General features: G+C 25.1%; 2 long non-coding RNA genes across 2 annotated transcripts in view; both read right to left on the bottom strand.

Moving 5' to 3' along the window:
* The window catches only part of LOC107447497 (uncharacterized), a 40188-nt gene extending 33956 nt beyond the window's left edge, over window positions 1-6232 (bottom strand). Inside the window, exon 1 of the long non-coding RNA XR_006224757.2 lies at window positions 6187-6232. This is a non-coding gene — a long non-coding RNA (uncharacterized lncRNA). The remainder of the gene's footprint in view (window positions 1-6186) is intronic.
* A 4213-nt stretch (window positions 6233-10445) lies between these two features.
* The window catches only part of LOC122268913 (uncharacterized), a 52917-nt gene continuing 44889 nt past the window's right edge, over window positions 10446-18473 (bottom strand). Inside the window, exons 2-3 of the long non-coding RNA XR_006224773.2 lie at window positions 15769-15969; window positions 10446-10521 (exon numbers count right to left, since the gene is read on the bottom strand). This is a non-coding gene — a long non-coding RNA (uncharacterized lncRNA). The remainder of the gene's footprint in view (window positions 10522-15768; window positions 15970-18473) is intronic.

Below are 18473 nucleotides of genomic sequence, written 5' to 3'. Positions count from 1 at the left end.
GTCTGAAGAAATATTAATACAATTAAATGTAATTTCTAAGCAGAAAATATTAATTTAAGTTTCAAAGCATTTTAAATAATTGAGTATTTATTTTTTTATGCAAAATTTTACATTTAACGAATTTATTCTAATATTTTTTTCATTCATACTTGAAAAGTAACTAAATTAAAGTTTCGAAGCTCTATAAAAATTTATTTGGATGTAAAAATATTATCATGACAGATGATGTTTTTTTCCCCTTCTTTATGTAATTATTCTGTAATTTTATTAATTAGTCATAAATTCAGATTTGCTTGATAATATATTAAATCTTAGCATATCTTATTACAATTAAATATAGTTTCTTAACCGATGACTTATAAGTATTAAAACGCTGGAATCAAATGTTTTGTTTAAATATATAGATGCTAAAATAGGTAACAGAAATAAAATTTTGATAGTAAGAAAATAACTGAACAATAAATCTTTTAGTGCAAAGCTTAAAAGCAGAAATATTTGTATTCCGAAATTTAAAATTTAATTAATTAATAAAATTTTCGATAAAAAAATTAACAGTGTACTTAATTGTAACAGTGTAAATAATTTATTGGCTGAATTACCTTTATATTAGTGAACAATTTTAAAATTTATTTATTAATGAAATACTTATTAAATAAGTAACAGAGTATTCTTCTAATGACATTAATAAAATTTATTGGAGTAAAAATTAAGAATAAATTATGCCTAAATTGCTTTTATATTAGTGAACAATTTTCAATACCAAATAAAATTGAAAAATTCACAAATTAATAAAATTCTTCTTAAAAAAAAACAGTGTACTCTTTTTTATGACAATAATAAAATTTATTGGAGTAAAACTTAAGAATAAATTATGACTAAATTGCTTTTATATTAGTGAACAATTTTCAATACCAAATAAAATTGAAAAATTCACAAATTAATGAAATTCTTCTTAATAAGAAACAGTGTACTCTTTTTTATGACAATAATAAAATTTATAAATAAGGAATAAAGTACTGGCTAAACTAATTTTATATCAGTGAACCAGACTATATTTTTTTCGAAAAACATTTAATTTTTAAATTATTTAAAATTTTTTTTCATGTTATCTTGTGAAGTATTTTGAAAGATAAAATGGGAAAAAAATAGCGACTAATTTAAAAAGTAAATGTTGTAATGGATGTAACGTATAAAGAAACACTATTTCCATAATTTTTGCTTCTCCAATAATAAATATAAAGAAAATAAATATAAAATGGATAATAAAAAAGAATAGATAAATAAAAAAAAATATAAATAAAGCAATATTTACTTAGTACTGGCAGAATTGAAGAAAGAAAAAATTTGTTCAATATCTGCACTAAGTATAACTTTTCTGAAAGAAATATACTTTTGAATAAATTTGTACAAATGTATAGTTGCAAAACTTTGCAATATAATTAAAATATTAAAATTATTTAATTAATTTCCATACTGAATATCAAAATTATAAATTTTAAAAGAAATTACTTGAAAATTTCATAAAATAAAATAAAATGTGATCAGCTTCAAAAATTACTTTATGTTAGAACTATTCATTTTATATGAGAATTACTCCAATTTATTCATGATTGAAATATTTATTGTAATGCACGTAGCATGTAATGCGTACACACTAACATTTAAATAATTCAGAATTGCAAAAATCTTAACTTAAAATATGTGAAGTATCGAGTAATTGCCTTTTTTTTAATGAAAAATTTATATTAATATTATAATGTGAGAGCTGTGTGTGTTTAATTTTAATACATTATTAATAAAATATAAAGAAAAGTGAATTAGAATGAAATTTGATTAGTTTAAATTATAATAAATTTAAATATTATTATAGTTTTAAGTTTAGATTATGTATTTTTAAAATTTCGATCCTCGTGTATTTAAGCAGAATGAAATTTTAAAAAATAAGCTTAAGGAACATCAGCTTAAGCTTAAATTCCTTATTAAAGATAAAAAGTAGTGCCTACAAAGATATATGTATATTTTCAAGGAAAATGAAAATTATTTTTAGAGATTAATACACACTAATAATTTTCCCACATATGATAATATGCACTGTATTTAATTTTTGAAAATAATATGTTAAGTCTTGCAAAATTTTTTATCATTTAAATACATTTTCTGCCAAATTTTCACAAATTTTCTATGTCTGTTTTAATTTTAATAATCAATTATTTAATTTTTAAAGAATTTTTTTTTCATATGGCTTATTTCGTTACGAAAATGTCAAAAATGGAAAATATTTCATATTTTAATTGTACTAAATTATAAAAAAATAAAAGTTACTTTTTTGATTCGCAGCTTTTTTTTTTTTTTTTTTAAAAAAAAAAAAAAAAAGAATAAGAAAGCTAAAAAAGGTGCACGCAAAAAAAAAATAAATAAATAAAAAAAAGAGAGAGAGAGAAAAAGAAAACAATAAACCATAATAATTGAACTTCAAATTACGGAGAAGTCCTAAATCAAAAAATTGTGTTTGTGTATATTTTTACAAGGAAATAGAAAATGTAAAACATGAAAGACATTCAAAATACACGAATTACTAAACTATTTTGATTGTATTAGTAAAAAAACCATTATATTTTCTGAATTTTACATAATATGTGCAAATTCTAAAAATTAAATTTTTGAAGATTACAGTATAAGAAAAAAAAAAAAATAATAATAATAATATGTGAAAAATTAGTATTAAAATATTCGCTAAATTCTGCGTAGTGAGTGTTAAGCTTGAAATATTTTTGGCACATTTTCATAAAGAAATTAACAGCTAATCCTTGGTGGCTATTTTTTTAGACATTAAATTAAAAAAGGTGTTCAAAGCTAAAATAAGTCTATTACTGTTACGTGGCATACTTGAAACATTTACCCTATTATTCAAAACTAAACTAAAGCATTTCATAAAAAGTAAGAACGTACGCAAAAAAAGGAAAATCATGTTAAAGTGGTATTTTGAACACTTTGCTTACAATATCTTTGAATAAGCATATAAGCTTTTTTCCCTCGACAGAGCTTTAGAATTTTAAAAAACCATTTTTTTTACTTTGTGAAAGACAAGAACTTTATCCTTAAATATAACGTATTTGAGAAAATATCCCAAAACATCCATCTTTTTCTAATCCTTAAACCAAGTATTTGATGCTTGCCCGAGAGAAAAATCGTTCTATAAAGTATTTTTATATCTTTTTTTCATCCATGATATAAAAAATTAAAATGCATAAAATCTTTTTATTCTTAGATTTAATCCTTTCGAAAAATCAAACTGTAAACAACTTTAAAATAACCCCTAAATTCAAAAGCTTCAATACAGGAACGAGAATTTTCTTGCTGTACCGGTTTTGGTGGTCAGAAGGAAAAAAAACTGCCTTAAGATCTTCATTCTATAGGACGGTATGTCGCCTTGGGCGTAAACGTCAGCCGGCCAATCATAAATTCTCTTTAGAGCAAGAACTTGACCACTATTCAATTAGCTGCATGACTTTTCTTGTTTATATATTACCATAAAAACTGTATCTTTTGTTTTATTTTTACTATGCCTCATTTAATAAAAAAGTTCCCAATAGCGTTTTTAAAATGAAATTTATATTTTACAAGGATTCTAGTAAATTACAAAATAGAAATTTAAAAATATTTAAAAATTAAAAACATTACAAACATGTTTGATACAAAATCTATGGATTTTATACGTTTGCAATTATATATTTGATATAAGAGTTTATCATTTATTAATTATTAGCTGTACGACTTTTGTTTGTGTGCTATAATAAGAAATTGCTCCATTATAAACCCTACTGCATTTATTACTTAAAAACTATTTAAACTCTGGAAAAAGATTTTAACAAGAAATTTATATTTTAAACGGATTCATATGAATTATGAAAAAACTTTTTAATAATATTTAATTCTTGAATAGCATAATAAGCATTGTACAAATTACCCTAATACATTCATAGTATGTGTTTTATTTTTGACAGATGAATTTATTATTAATTAAATCTCAACTGCACGACCTTTGATTTCATAGAGCGAAATATTTTGATATTATAAAATTATAGGATTGTTCGAGATTGATTTTTCGAGTATAATTTATTACCAACGAAAGGAAACTACAACTTTAAAGAAATTTCAAATAAATGTAAAAACAAACATGAAAATAATTTACAATACAGAGCATGTTCGTTAAAATATACGAAACATAAATAATTATTACGAAATAATTAATAATACATTATAAAACATTAAAAATTTTAATATGTACAAGTTAAAAAAGAAAATATCATTTTGTTTTATTCATGTAGTTTGATGAATATCATTGCACGCAATATTAAAATAGCAAATAATGTGCACATGTCAGAAAAAAAGTAATTGTTTTGATCCTTTTTTAATAATGCTTTGAAATTATGATTTATATCTAAAAACCAATAATCATAATAATGTATGTAAAATATATATTATTCCATGTTTCACATACATTAAAGGAAATCTACCTAAAATGTGCGAATTTAGTTATGTTTATACCCATGCATTCTTAAGGAATTCCTATAATGTGCATAAATAAAGTGTATTGTTCTAAGTTTTTTTAAAAAATTAGAAAAGAAAGAATATTTTACCATTTTATTGACTGACTGTTTAAATATACGAATTACATTATGAAAATTAAAGCGAATGGTGAAATTTTATTGAACGGATACTATGCACAATTTTTAAGAATAATAATTTATACAAATAATAATTATTAATGAGCATCAGATTTGGTAAAAAGATTTTAAACAAAAGAGAAGTTCATATATATATATATATATATATATAAGTTCATGTTCATATATATATATATATACAACAAAATAAATAAATACAAGAAAACACGAAGAAAGTTAAGAAAAACATTAAGTTTCATTTATTGCGCATAAGCTGCAAGTAAACAGAACTCATTAGATAAGTTCAAAATGAAGATAAAACAAAGAAAGGAAAATTATAGACATATGCAAAGGAGGGGGGGGGGGATAATAATGAAAAAAAAAGGCAACTGATTTAAAAAAAAGAAAAAAAAAGAAGAAGAAATTTTTTAAAAAAACCGGAAAATAAAAGATATAATCTTTTCATCAGCTCACACGATTATATGCGAAAAAAAAGAGTGCTTTCTGATATTGTAACAATATAGCCAAAGCTAAATATATTAATACAATAGTTTAAGGAGCACTCAAAAAATTTTTTACAAAAATTACAACAAATAAAATAGAACACAATAAGTAAAAATAACTCGTAAAAGCAGAAAATAAAATAAAATAAAAAGAAAAAACAGTATAAAACAAAACAAAAACTATAAAGCTAGTAGATAAATCAGATGTACTTACATGAACAACTAGATTACAAAATATGAAAACAAAAGCGCAAATTGAGTGTAACTAGAGAATTTAAAAGTGCCCCCCACCTTTTGCATGTGCAGAAGCAAACAACAATTTAGTGGTTTTAGGAAATGAAGCAGTGATTAATTAATGTTAAAAATATTAAGTTACTCCAATTTTTTTTATTTCAAAAACATTATAAAAGATGATAATAATATCAATTAGCGTAGTTTAATGGACAAAATTTTCTATATATGTTCTTATAGTTGGTATGAAATTTGTGAAGTTAAACTATTTAAAAGAATAAAAATTAAAGAAATTATGTATGTAAAAGTTTTAGAAATAAGGGTTATTCGCTACTTTTAAATGAGCTTTCTTTAAAAAGTTTATTTACCATCTGTATTTAACCAAATTTATTTTAAAACAATTATACTTTTCTTACGTAGCAAAAATAAATTATATTAAACGTTAAAATTTCAGCTATTTCTGTAGCAAACGTACAAAATTAAAACCATGCATTTATTTCTCAGGACTTTAAATAGAAAAACATTTTGTTAAACTTGATCATTAGAAATCGTAAAATCCCTAGTTTATTACTTTTTCTTCAGCTGTCTACTAAGAGAAAATAAATTCTGTCTCCTTATAACCTTAAGAACTATCGCGTTAAAAGTTGATAACACAAAAATAAACACAACATAATACAAAATAAATTATTTTAACAAAAGAAAATTTTAATTATTTCTGTAGCAGACATATAACAACAAAATCAGATATTTATTTCACAGGATTTTAAATAGAAAGACAGTTTTACCTTGGAATTTGCTAAACCTGATGATTAGAAGGTGTAAAATTCCTAGNAAAAAAAATTCGTTATATATACCGCAAATTATGTACATCAAAAAATTAATTCATTAGAAACTAGATTTTTTTTGTCATACTATGTTTTTTAATCTGTACTTCAAAATAAAATTCTTAATTGTTAACAGTTGTAATTCAATTGTTGAAATGTCATTATGTTTTATTAATGTATGCATCCTATCCTTTTTTGGTTTATAACATGTATACCACAAATAGCAGATATATGCATGCATTATGACGTTTAAAACCATTATGTGACCGATTTTCAAAGGAAATTTGCTCATTTTGATATAGCGACCATTTGATATAACGACCAGATTGGGGCAGTCCCGATGGGGTCGTTATAACGCGAGTCAACTGTATTACATTTTATAAATAATATAGTTAACTTTGATACAAGGTAGTCTGATCAATTTAAAACGAAAGAAATTAGAATATATGCATAAAAACACTGCAACTATAATTAGATTCATGTAAATTGGAAATAATTGCAAGAATATTTAACTCGAAAATAAATGCATTTTCAGTGATAATTTTCAAAAGTACAAGTTATTGAATTACAAATGAGTTCTCAATCATTTCAAATACCCTGTAAAATATTCCGGATCAAATTGCAGTATAAAGAACCAGCAATTTGTATGCCAGTGCCTGTATTTCATACCGTAATTTGATTCGGAATTTCTTACACTGTACGAGGGACGAAATATTCCAATTGCATTTTTAAAACTTTTCATTTAAAATTATTATAAATAACAAAAATAGGTTTCAAATAAGTACTAAACAAAATTGTATAATTTATTTACTATTGTTTCAATGACATTCAAACATTATATTATTGCGTAGACTAGGTAAAAATGGTATGATGGATAGAATGATAGTTTTAAAGTATTTCAAATATTTTTGACAGACAATATTTAAAATCAATACATTTTCAAATTATCAGAATAGGAAAGATATTACTGATTTAGGATTATAATACGCATTGCGAAATGAATGCATGCCGCAAAATGTAGCTGTAATGAATGTAAAGACAAAAATATCCAATTCTTTTACAAAATAAGCAGAAATCGATTGCAATAAAACAAGATTTTATTTGGAAAAATGTGTAGACTTGTTGATAAGGGTATGATGGATAGCAATGATATTTTTAAAGCATATAAAATACTTTAGACACTTTTAAATGATATTTAAAATGAATACATTTTCGAGTTATCAGAAATTAATATTTTGGAATGATAAAGTTACCAAGGAATTTTTAACATTTATAATTAAAATACATTGGTGCAATGAATGCATACCACAACATGTAACTGTATTAAATATAAAGATAAATCTATCCAATGCTTCACAAAATAAGAAGAAATAATTTTTAAATGAATTCCATTCAGTTTGTGCTCAATTTGGTGTAAATATAAGTAAAGATAATAACTAATAAATTTTTTATGTGATATTTTTGTTATGTAAAATCCATATGTTTAGTTTTTTGTTGTTCATCGTTAAAAAAGCGAAAACATATATTTAATAGCGAAGCATTTTCGAATTTTGAAGAATCGAAATGATAGATACCAGGATGATACTGAATCGAAAGAACTCTATCTTACAAGCATAATATCTTACAACCATATAAATTTTTAACGTGATATTTTTGTTATTTGAAATCCATATGTTTAGTTTTTTGCTCTTCATCGTTACAAAAGCGAAAACATATATTTAATGGCGAAACATTTTCGAATTTTGAAGAATCGAAATGACAGATTCCAGGATGATACTGAATCGAAAGAACTCTATCTTACAACCATAATATAGATAACACAATGAAGGCATAGCGCAAAATATAAAGCAATGAATGTATATAAAGAAATGCATTTATAAAATAAACAAAAATAACTTTAGAATAAACGTTTTATGGTGAAAGAGTAAATTGCTATAATCAAAGACAATGTCTTTTAGGGTAGGATATTTTTGATAGCTGGAATATATCAATTACTTTAGGGCTGTTTATCATTAAAAAATGAAAACATCTGCGGATAAATAGTTACTAATCTCCTAAGAAACATTACGATTAAAATAGTTCCAAACCTATATAAAAGAGTTTAGCTCCCTCAGCACGGTACTTATTAGTCACTAATGATTTTATTAAGCTTACAAATTCTGAATCGTACAAACAGAAGGTATAAATATTGATTACTGTTTTGTTGAAGCAGGTGGAAATAAAGTATTGACTTGTCATTTTCTTTCGGTTTTTCGATTGATTTTGGCTCTAGTTATATTCCGGGCGTCCTGCGATCTTCGAAATCTTGTAACCAACAATTTTCGATCATCCGAAAACGTTTGACATTGTCTTTTCCCTCTCCTCAAATGTCCTTCAGATCTTCCTTCATTAATTACAAAGTTCTATTTGAGGAATTAATGAATCCCTCCGATCATTTATCTAGTGTGTGAGAGATCTCAAAAGTAATATGAGAGGCTCTCAAATCACTCGAAAACATGACGTCATTGACCGAGGACTAAAGGTCATAGCAGTAGCTGGACCTCGCCGCTTAAAATTGTTTTGATAAAAAGGGGCAATTCAAAAATTGCGTTTTTTACTTCTCTATTTCCAATTATATCATAAAGCTATTAATTCTGAACCATTTTATTAAAAATTTAGGATACCATTAAGTTTTTTTTACAGAAAAATTGCGTTAAAAGAAATAAATTGCTAGAATTTTTTTTATAATTTATTTTACATTAAATAGTAAATAACTCGGAAAAAGAATATTTTATTTAATATTTTCGTCAATGATTTGACCGCCAGTAGAGATAAATAATTTAACAAATATGTAACTCATAATAATGTACTAGTAAAATAAAACAAATCAAGTTCTTCTTAATTACTACAGCTTTTAAATAATTTCAAGTGCTAAGACTTAAATAAATAGAATAAATAGTAATTACAAAATATGCATAAATAAGTGCCAATAAATGATAACTAATTGAAAAAATTAACAGCCTCAAAAATAATTTTATTTACAGTAACATAAAAATAATACTGTTCACTACGCATGTCACGGAGAGTTTCAAAAAATATGTAACTTTGAATTAAAAGCTGTTACAAAATCACTACATTAATTTTAATATTAAAATCTTTCTACTTAAAAAAATTTGGTTGTTTAACTGTCAATTGCGAAAATGTATTAAAAACATTGTCTCATAAAGGAAAATCATGTCATATTTAAACACTTTAGCGCAATTTAACATTTAAAAAAAAAGTATAACTGAAGTGTATTCAAAATATCATGCTGAACAAGTTTTATGTTTAATTCATATTTATTCATATAAAATTAGTCTAACAAGCATATTCTGTTTTTGTAATTATTTAGGCATCTTTTTCGAATGATTAAAAAAAAGTGTATGTATGTATAACTAAATTATGTACGTATAAGGTAATATCAGTTGATTTTCAAACACATTACATATTTATTCAGATAAAAATTAATGAAATAAACTTTTTATATTTATTTTATTCATATTTATCTTTTGTACGAGCGTAAGTAAATATATTAGCAGCCAACTATCGTACGAAAGATACTACAGTAGAAAGTAGTAACCAACAATCACACAAAGGATAAGTATGTAATTTATAAACACATTTCAGTGGCATATAAATTAAAAACAAGTGTATTAAGTAAAATATGCAAGAAGTAAAATGGATTTCATATTTTTTCTGTATATATCTAAATTTGTTTCTATAAATAGTTAGGAAGTAATTATTTCGAATTTATTCTTTACGTATAAATTTATTTAACTAGTTATCATACAAAGAATATATTGTTATTTTAAACATAATTTTTTATAAATATTGATGAAATATAATTACTTCTATAGATATAAATAAAATAATTAACTCATTTTTATTTTATTCCTATTTATGATTTGTCGGGGCAGTATATAAATAAATTTATGTAATTTACTATAGTGCAAAGAATAAGTATTTAATTTTAAGCATTATATTTTTACAAAGTACTTTAATACTCAAAAATTGTATAGATAAAAGTTTTTATTAAAAATCATTTACAGAGATACTACTTTAATAAATTTACTATTCTTTATTCTTGTCAAAATATGAGTCACTGCGCAGCATACACATGCCATCTAATTACCGCTCACAGTTTAGCTAGATTCCAAATTTTTATGCATACTTAAATAAATTAATGAGATATCAGTAATTAACATACCTTTAAATGAGTCAAACTAAGAAAAATACGTGTAAACACCTGTTATATCTCAGGTCAAAAAGTAAACAGCGCTAAAAAAACAAAGAAAAACACTATTAAAAAATAAATACCTAGTAGCAGCTGGAGAAATCCGCTAAAGAGAGATTAATAACAGAATAATTTGGATAAATGATTCAAAAGTGACCGTCATCTTGCGCAAATTATAATCTTTTTTTATCGCTTTAACTAAGGCGAGGAAAATATTATCTAGATTTTATCGGCTACTAATTGGTACTAGTTCATAGGTGAGAGGTCAGGCGACAAAAAGTCATATGTCTTCGCATTCAAATTGTCGAATATTGGTTGAATTTCATGTAGAATCTGATAATTTTTGCTTTTAGATAACATAGACTGATTATTTTGTGTAAATGTTATTTTAAAAATGGTTTCTGCGTTGTTAAAACAGGTGTATAATACCCTCAAGAAATTATCATAAAATATAATAAGACAGTTAAAAAAAAATTATAATTTGCTTTATTTTTTGAGGTTGTGCTTTCTCTTAACGTTAAACGATTGGTAAAAAATATGTTTTTATTTGTAATTTTAAAAAGGATCGAATTATAGAATTTTTAGAATAATATACAGAGTAATCATGTTTGCAATTAATATTAAATAATAATGATGGTGATGATAAAATGTTGTTTATATATTGTTTTTAAGAATGAGTTTTTAAAATACATATAAGAAAAATATGCAGTAAAAAAACATGTTAAGCAGTTTTCTAAGTCCTAATGTCGACTCTTAAATCCTAGGATGATAACTAAACTTTATTTAAACATTTTTATTAATATTAATCTTGCAAACATTTCATTATTACTTATCTTAATTTGAATTTCTTTATTCATATATATGCAATTGATTAAAATTTAGCGAATGGCGTTATTTTAACCATCTAAAAGCCAAACTTTCATTTTCCTCCCTCTTTTAAACTGATAAAAACTAGTAATTCAATTATTTTCCCGTTAAGATCAATCTTGGATCAACAAAACTTTCGTATCCATCAAAATATTTTAATCTATATTTGGTTCGGAAATTTTCAAATTGCTATATTATTAAACCAATTCGGTAACTAAATGAATAAAATATTTACTTAATTTAATCATAAATGTGGTACCAATTATTTTTTTCAGTATAGATCTTTTCTGTGGTTACAAAATGAGAATAAGGCTGGAAAACGGTTTAAAAAAAATACGTTCTTGTTATTTATTTTTTCTAGATGAAACTCAGATTGAAGCGTAAATTTATGAAGAAATTTAGAAACCTTTATCTTCCTAAAAGTAATTTCATTAAATAATTTTTAAACTATCCCTGAATGGAAGTTTGATGGATTCGAATTTAGAAGCAGTCATCATTTCACATCAAGTTAGTGCACAATTTTAGGGAAGTGCCAAGTTCAGAAAACCATCAAAACTCCCTTAAACGTTCTCAAGTATTCTACCTTGTTCAGATAGCTCCATCATTTTCGATGTCCAAAAATCCATCACTTTTCTAGATGATAGATTGAGTACTTTAGTCCGTTATGAAGTTTGAATTGCATTAAACTTTTCCAAGTTCTCTGAAATTCCATCTAGTAAACATCTATTACTGTAAGTTATTAAAATCTCGTTTAATCTATGCAAGACTGTCGATCACTTTGTAAGCATCTAGTGCTACATATAAATGTAATTGGTAGGTTGTTAAAGGGGGAATGTTTCATCAAGAATAATTTTAAAGTATTATATAACAATTAAAAGAGAACGTAATTAATAGAAAGAATAATAATTCTCAATAATATATATATTTTTTAGTGATAAATTATCAGTTTTGCCACTTAAATATAATTGCAGATTAATAATACGTATCTTAAAAAGAAGCTGAAAATGTAATTATTAGAAAGTTTAATATTTTTCAATAATATATACGAATTTTTTTCTGAGAAATCGTCATTTCTGGCAATTATCCATATTTTAGATAAATAATGTTCGTAATGATTAAATGATGTTTAAAAAATAATTAAAATAAATATTTTTCAATTTTTTAATAATTTGTATTTTTATCAATGGTATATTGTCAGTCTTGTCACTTGGTTATATGACTGCTTAATATTGTATTTTATCAATTAGTATAATTTATTAATATTTAAAATGATTGTATCGCTAATTAAAGTGCAGCATTTAATAAATACATGCAAACAATATTTATTTAATGAAAAGTTTTTCAATGTCATTATTAAATCAATGTTAATTCATAATAACTTATATTACTGTTAACTCATCATAACTCATAAGTCATTTAATCTTATATTCTTGAAGGGATTTTAGTGGATAAATTGTATATATCACTTCTCTTGCATATTAAGAAAAAAGGGAAATTTTAAATAAAATCATGCAAATTTTAAAAATTTTTGTGTCAAATACTATATTTCCGTTCCACTCTAAATATTATTTAGAAATGTTTCCTGAAACTCACTTATTATGAAGAAACTAGAGCAAGTAATAATAATAATAAATAAGTAAATAAATAAATAATACCCAGAAGTTATTGCAAAAATTAACAAGATATTTTTTATTTTAATCATTAATATGTTAAGTAATTAAACATTTATAAATAAAATGAATGCAAATATTATTTTTGATACTTTGGATCATAATGTCAAGTTTATTTTTTAATTTCTTATTATCTTTTGTTTTTTAAGTATATACATGATATCAAATGGCATAGAAAATTATACACAATAAATAAACGGGCACACTGAATTCTGGTACTTTTTACGTAATTTGATCTTAAATTTCTTACAGTGTGGATCTTTTATGTGGAGTTTTGGAGCTTAAATACGACTGGAACGGATAAAAAAAGCTTTAAGGGCTGAGAATAGACATACGACCTCAAGGAAGTAAAAAAAAAGGAGAATTTAACATCTTTGGTGTTAAAATAATTCGTAGAATTACGTAACGTAACATATCGAAGAATTTCATTTCCTTAGCCTAATTTGAAGCTGTCAACATTTTGATTAAAATTCATATTTTATAGTGCTACATCACGTTTTAAAAGTTAAAAAAAATACGAAATTAATTTAAAAATAAAATTTAAAGCATGCGTGAAGTATGTCCTTACATTATTTTTAAAAAATTTATTCTCACTGTTTTTAAGGTATTGAAGGTATTTAAAATTGGAAGTTTAAGAGTGATTTTCAGCTATTATTTTCACAGCAGTAATTTCTTAAATTTATCATGTAAGAATATAATTAAAATCGTCCAATGTTATGATTTGTTTAAACAGAATACTTATTTTATAGTCAATACAAGACAGAAATCAATATATTGTTATTCTCTCTAGTCAACACAGAATATTTATATAAATTGCGATCTAAGCCGAGTGAATAAATTATTACACAATACTAAAACATAAAATAATCCAGGAACTAAAGTCATGCCTCGAATTCACCGATACGGTAATCTAAAGAACATTTATTTGAATTAGAACAGCAATTCCTTTTCATTCTCGTTGAACTTTTCATGTTCTTAGAACAAATTGCCAAATAGTTCTGGTTTTGATTCAAAAGCTTTGACAGAAGGATGCATCTATAGAATGAAATACTTTTTGTCTAGATTTACGATCCTGGCGATAGATTTTTTTCTTCTTTCTACCATCACTCAAATAAATCTACTCTCCTGTTTTTTAAGAGATCTCCATATACAAACTGTTTTTCAAAAGAATTTGAGAGGGACTGTCTTGCATTTCGAAGGAGTGAGTAATTCCCTTGCATTTAATAAGAGATAAAAACTGAGGTACAACCAGCAGGTCTTTGTATCTATCACTTTAATTCCCAAAAGGTTTTTTATTTTTCTTGGATATCTTATTCCTTTTTATTGTAAGGGCTCTTGGCGGTATTGTTGGCTTTTTTTTTCTGCACTCCCTCCCGCATATCTTTTTTTTTATTTATTTATTTTTCTTTTTTAAGTTTTTCTTTTGAAATATCATGCCGAAAGAAAACCACCTGTTCAACGTAATCCCCCAACGCTTGAATATATCTCTAAAAGTGGTGGTCTGGGGAAACACATGACAGATGATTTGCTCTCTCTCTCATCTTGAAGATTCCTCTTTTCGTTCGGAAAGAGTGAATGAGGGGGCGGAGAACGAAAGAACGCATATCAGAGTTCATCCTCCTTCGTTGGCGTCTTTTTCTAAAGGCATTCTTTTCCAATTCATCTGGGAAGAAGTAGACAAACGCGCATGCCTGGTATATTCAGTTCACCAAAAAAATCGACCTACATATAAATTTAATCTGATTGCTTCCAATAGAACGTTTTTTAAACTCTTTAAATCCCTCTTAGAGATAAAGCTTTCGAGAGTTGATATCAATTCTTGTAATTTGGTAATGGAACTTTTTTGAAAACTGTTAAGCTGTATAAATAAAGCTTACAAATAGCACTCAAATAGAAAACAACCGAACGCATTTTTCAAAAAAAATGTATGCTCTTTAAATTTGAGTGCGACAAACATTCTTATTTGAAGCTCTTAAAAATTTGATTAATCAATTAATATATAATATTCATCAGTAACACATGATCTTCCAGTATTTAAAAAAATATCCCTACCGCTAACACTCAAATTAACTAATCCTTAAAAAATGTCAGTAGGCGTTTATAAATTTAAATGAAAGAATGTTAAATAAATATTATATAAATAAAAAATCTTAACTTTAATAAATATATTTATCAGAAACATATTCATTTATTGTTCTTTAGTGCGAAAATTCCTTATAAGTAGTACTAAAATAGAAGAAGATACAAACATATAAGAAACAATTGAACGAATTGAAAAATGCCAGTAATCGCTTGTAAATTTGAGTAAAATAAATATTTTGATCTAAAGTTTCTAAAAAACAAAAAAAAAAGTGTAAATAAAAAATCTTAACTTTAATAAATATATTTATCTGTAACATATTCACTTATTGTTCTATGATGTAAAAAATTCCCTACAAATAGCACTATAGATACGCGTTTAGATAATAAAAACAGCTGAACAAGTTGAAAAACGTCAGTATGCGTTTATAAATTTAAATGAAATGAATGTTTTTACTTAAAGTTCAAAAAAATAATAATAAATTAACAAATAAAAAAATCTTAAGCTTAAAATTTTGTTCCTTAGTTAATATATCCTATCTATCTATAACATATTCATTTAGTAATGTATGCTGGAAAAAAAATCCGATGTTAAAGAAAGTGTTTTTTCTATGGGCTGACTCTGAAATATTACGCTCGTTGCCATGGAAGAGGCAGCTAGTGTTGCTCATTTACCATAATCAGGTGGACACATGTGAATCTGAGTCATGGAGGCGATCAACTTATCAGAACCATACTGCCACAGATGCAGGTCCATAGGGAGGTCCACATTCACACGTCGCACATCAGAGAGCTAACACAGAGAGGAAAGCCCCAAGCGGGATTCGAACCCACGACCCTTGGCGTCACAGTCAAACACCCTGATCACTCTGGTACCTAGATGGCCAAAAGAAATTCTGTCTATTTATTATAATAAGAATGAAACATTCGACCCATTCATATAAGAGGTCCTTTCCATTATACAAATTTCAGTAATCAAGTAAAACATGATTAAAAACAAGTACATAATTAAGAAAATACAATTAAGGACTCCAGAAATAAATTATACAAATGGCTTTATAACAGCAGTGTAAAAAATAATTTAAAATAATGCTTTTCTTTCGTTTAAATATGCAAAAAGGAAATTTATGTTAATAAATTTGAAATAGGAACGAAGCATAAATATCAAGATCTCCATTAAAAGCCTCAAAATAGTATAATGCTATCGACTATTCATTTCACAAGTTTTACTCACTTGATTTAGATAGCGATATGTTGAAATTACGCACGAAAAATTTTAGATCAAATTACGGTAAAAAGTACCAGCACTCAGAGCACTCATACTTTTTACCGAAAACTCCATTTTTACCAGAAAATGATACGGAACAAGGAAATCTGACATACCGTAATTTTTGTAAATTTACTGAAATTAGTCTCAAAAATTACTATCATTGAATAAATATTACTATAAAAATTACGGTATAATATTTTTCGGCAAAAATGGATATTACGGAAAAGATAATATTTCGAAATATGTAAATTTAAACTTTAACGGAGAATAACACATTTTTCTAAATATTTTGCAAATTAAAGAAAGAGATTGAGAAAACCAAAATGATTTAATGTCATTCCATAATCCTTTTATAACACTTAGCATTAGTTTGTAGTATGTTTAACCTTATGATCTTAAGATATTTCAGTTTTGTATTAATTGTCACACGAAAAGAACATTCAAATAAAAACAAATATTAAATATAATAATTCTAAATTTGATTGATATACAATTATTACAACAAACATTACTGCAATAAATAAATAAATAGTGAAACAACATAGATGAAAGAAGAAAAAAAATAGATTTTTTGAGATCTTACGAGATCATTAAATTCAAACACAAACTTTTGATAATTATTGAGAAGTTAAGTTCATCAAACTTCTGAACCGTTAGAAATTTCTCAGAAAAAATGGTTAAATAATAATTTATCAAACTGCTATTTTACCATATTCAAACAAAACAGTCAAATACCTATAAATGAGATAGTAATTAAACTATTTACTGTGGGGAAAAAACCGTTTATTAACTTTCATCAAATACGGTTAAACAGCCAGAACTTTTTCATACAAACTAGGCCCACCTTAGCCACTAGCCACTTAGTTCCTGGCAGTTTTGTACATATTAAAGCCGATAGGGCCAATCTGTCATTCTCATGACAGACAGAATGGGGTTCGAGTCTAGCGATGACACCATAAAATGTCATATTCTGAACCGTTTATCGTTAAAAATGTTTTTGACCGTAAACTATACGGTTAATTGGAAGGTCAGACTGCTGCTGGTAATTTTACCATAGTTTTAGAATGAAAATTTTAACAGTGCTGAGTTTTACTCATTATAGTCAAGTTAAAAAAAAAAGTCAAATAAGAGTAAACTTATTCTTTCAATTACTTTCACTAAATAAATGATACGCACTTTATGTTCATTGCTTAATGAAACAAATTTTTAAATTTTTTGGAAAAATATTGCAATAAATAATTCACACTATCTGCCATAACAATGGTCCAGGAAGTCTAAACTTAGTTCTCTTTTTCTGATAAAAGTGTAAACTATTTTTAGAAGTTAAAATGAGCTTTTTAAAGTGTTGATATCGGTTGATTGTTGAATTTAACAACAAGTATGGTATTTAGAAATTCAAAACAATTCTCTAAAGTAAAAAATGTTTTCTATAATATATTAAGATTTTGAATGCTACACCAACCTTGGTGTATTGAAATTGTACTGGAAAATCAAAACGTGATCTACATTAAGTATCGAAAATCCTGATAATGTTAAAAAAATTCCAATTACAGATCATTAAGGAAAATTAATTACTTTCTACTTACATACCCTTTACTTGAAATATTGATATGATCTATGATTTAAATTTCAGTTAATCATAAATCTTAAATGACATCTTCAACTAGCAAAATAGTCAAAAGAAAAAAAACATTTTTTTTCTAAAAGAAATGAGACGTTTCATGAATTTTTTACTAAGATTATGTTTCCAACCATTAATTTTCATTGTCTGTCTTGAATATAAGCTTTCGTGTATACTAAAACTAATGTATTTTATCCTAATGATCGGTAAAAGATTAAAACTTTCAAGATAACCGACTATTTTTCCCATCATCATGATGATGATCGGAAATGTCTATTTTTGATGTATCGACAAAAATCATTTTCATAAACGATTTCTGATATATTTATTGTCTAAGAATTAAGTGACCTTTTATTTAATAGTCTTTGAACATCAATGCAGTTTTCTCAAGGATTTTCTTAAACAAAATCAGGACAGTGATACATGATTTATCTGTTGATGAAAGAATATGAAATATATATATATATATATATATATATATATCAGCCA

This window comes from Parasteatoda tepidariorum, chromosome X2 (assembly GCF_043381705.1).
Source record: "Parasteatoda tepidariorum isolate YZ-2023 chromosome X2, CAS_Ptep_4.0, whole genome shotgun sequence".
Classification (NCBI taxonomy): domain Eukaryota; kingdom Metazoa; phylum Arthropoda; class Arachnida; order Araneae; family Theridiidae; genus Parasteatoda; species Parasteatoda tepidariorum.
Note: the sequence above shows the minus strand (reverse complement) of the source record. Positions and strands in the feature narration are given on the sequence as shown.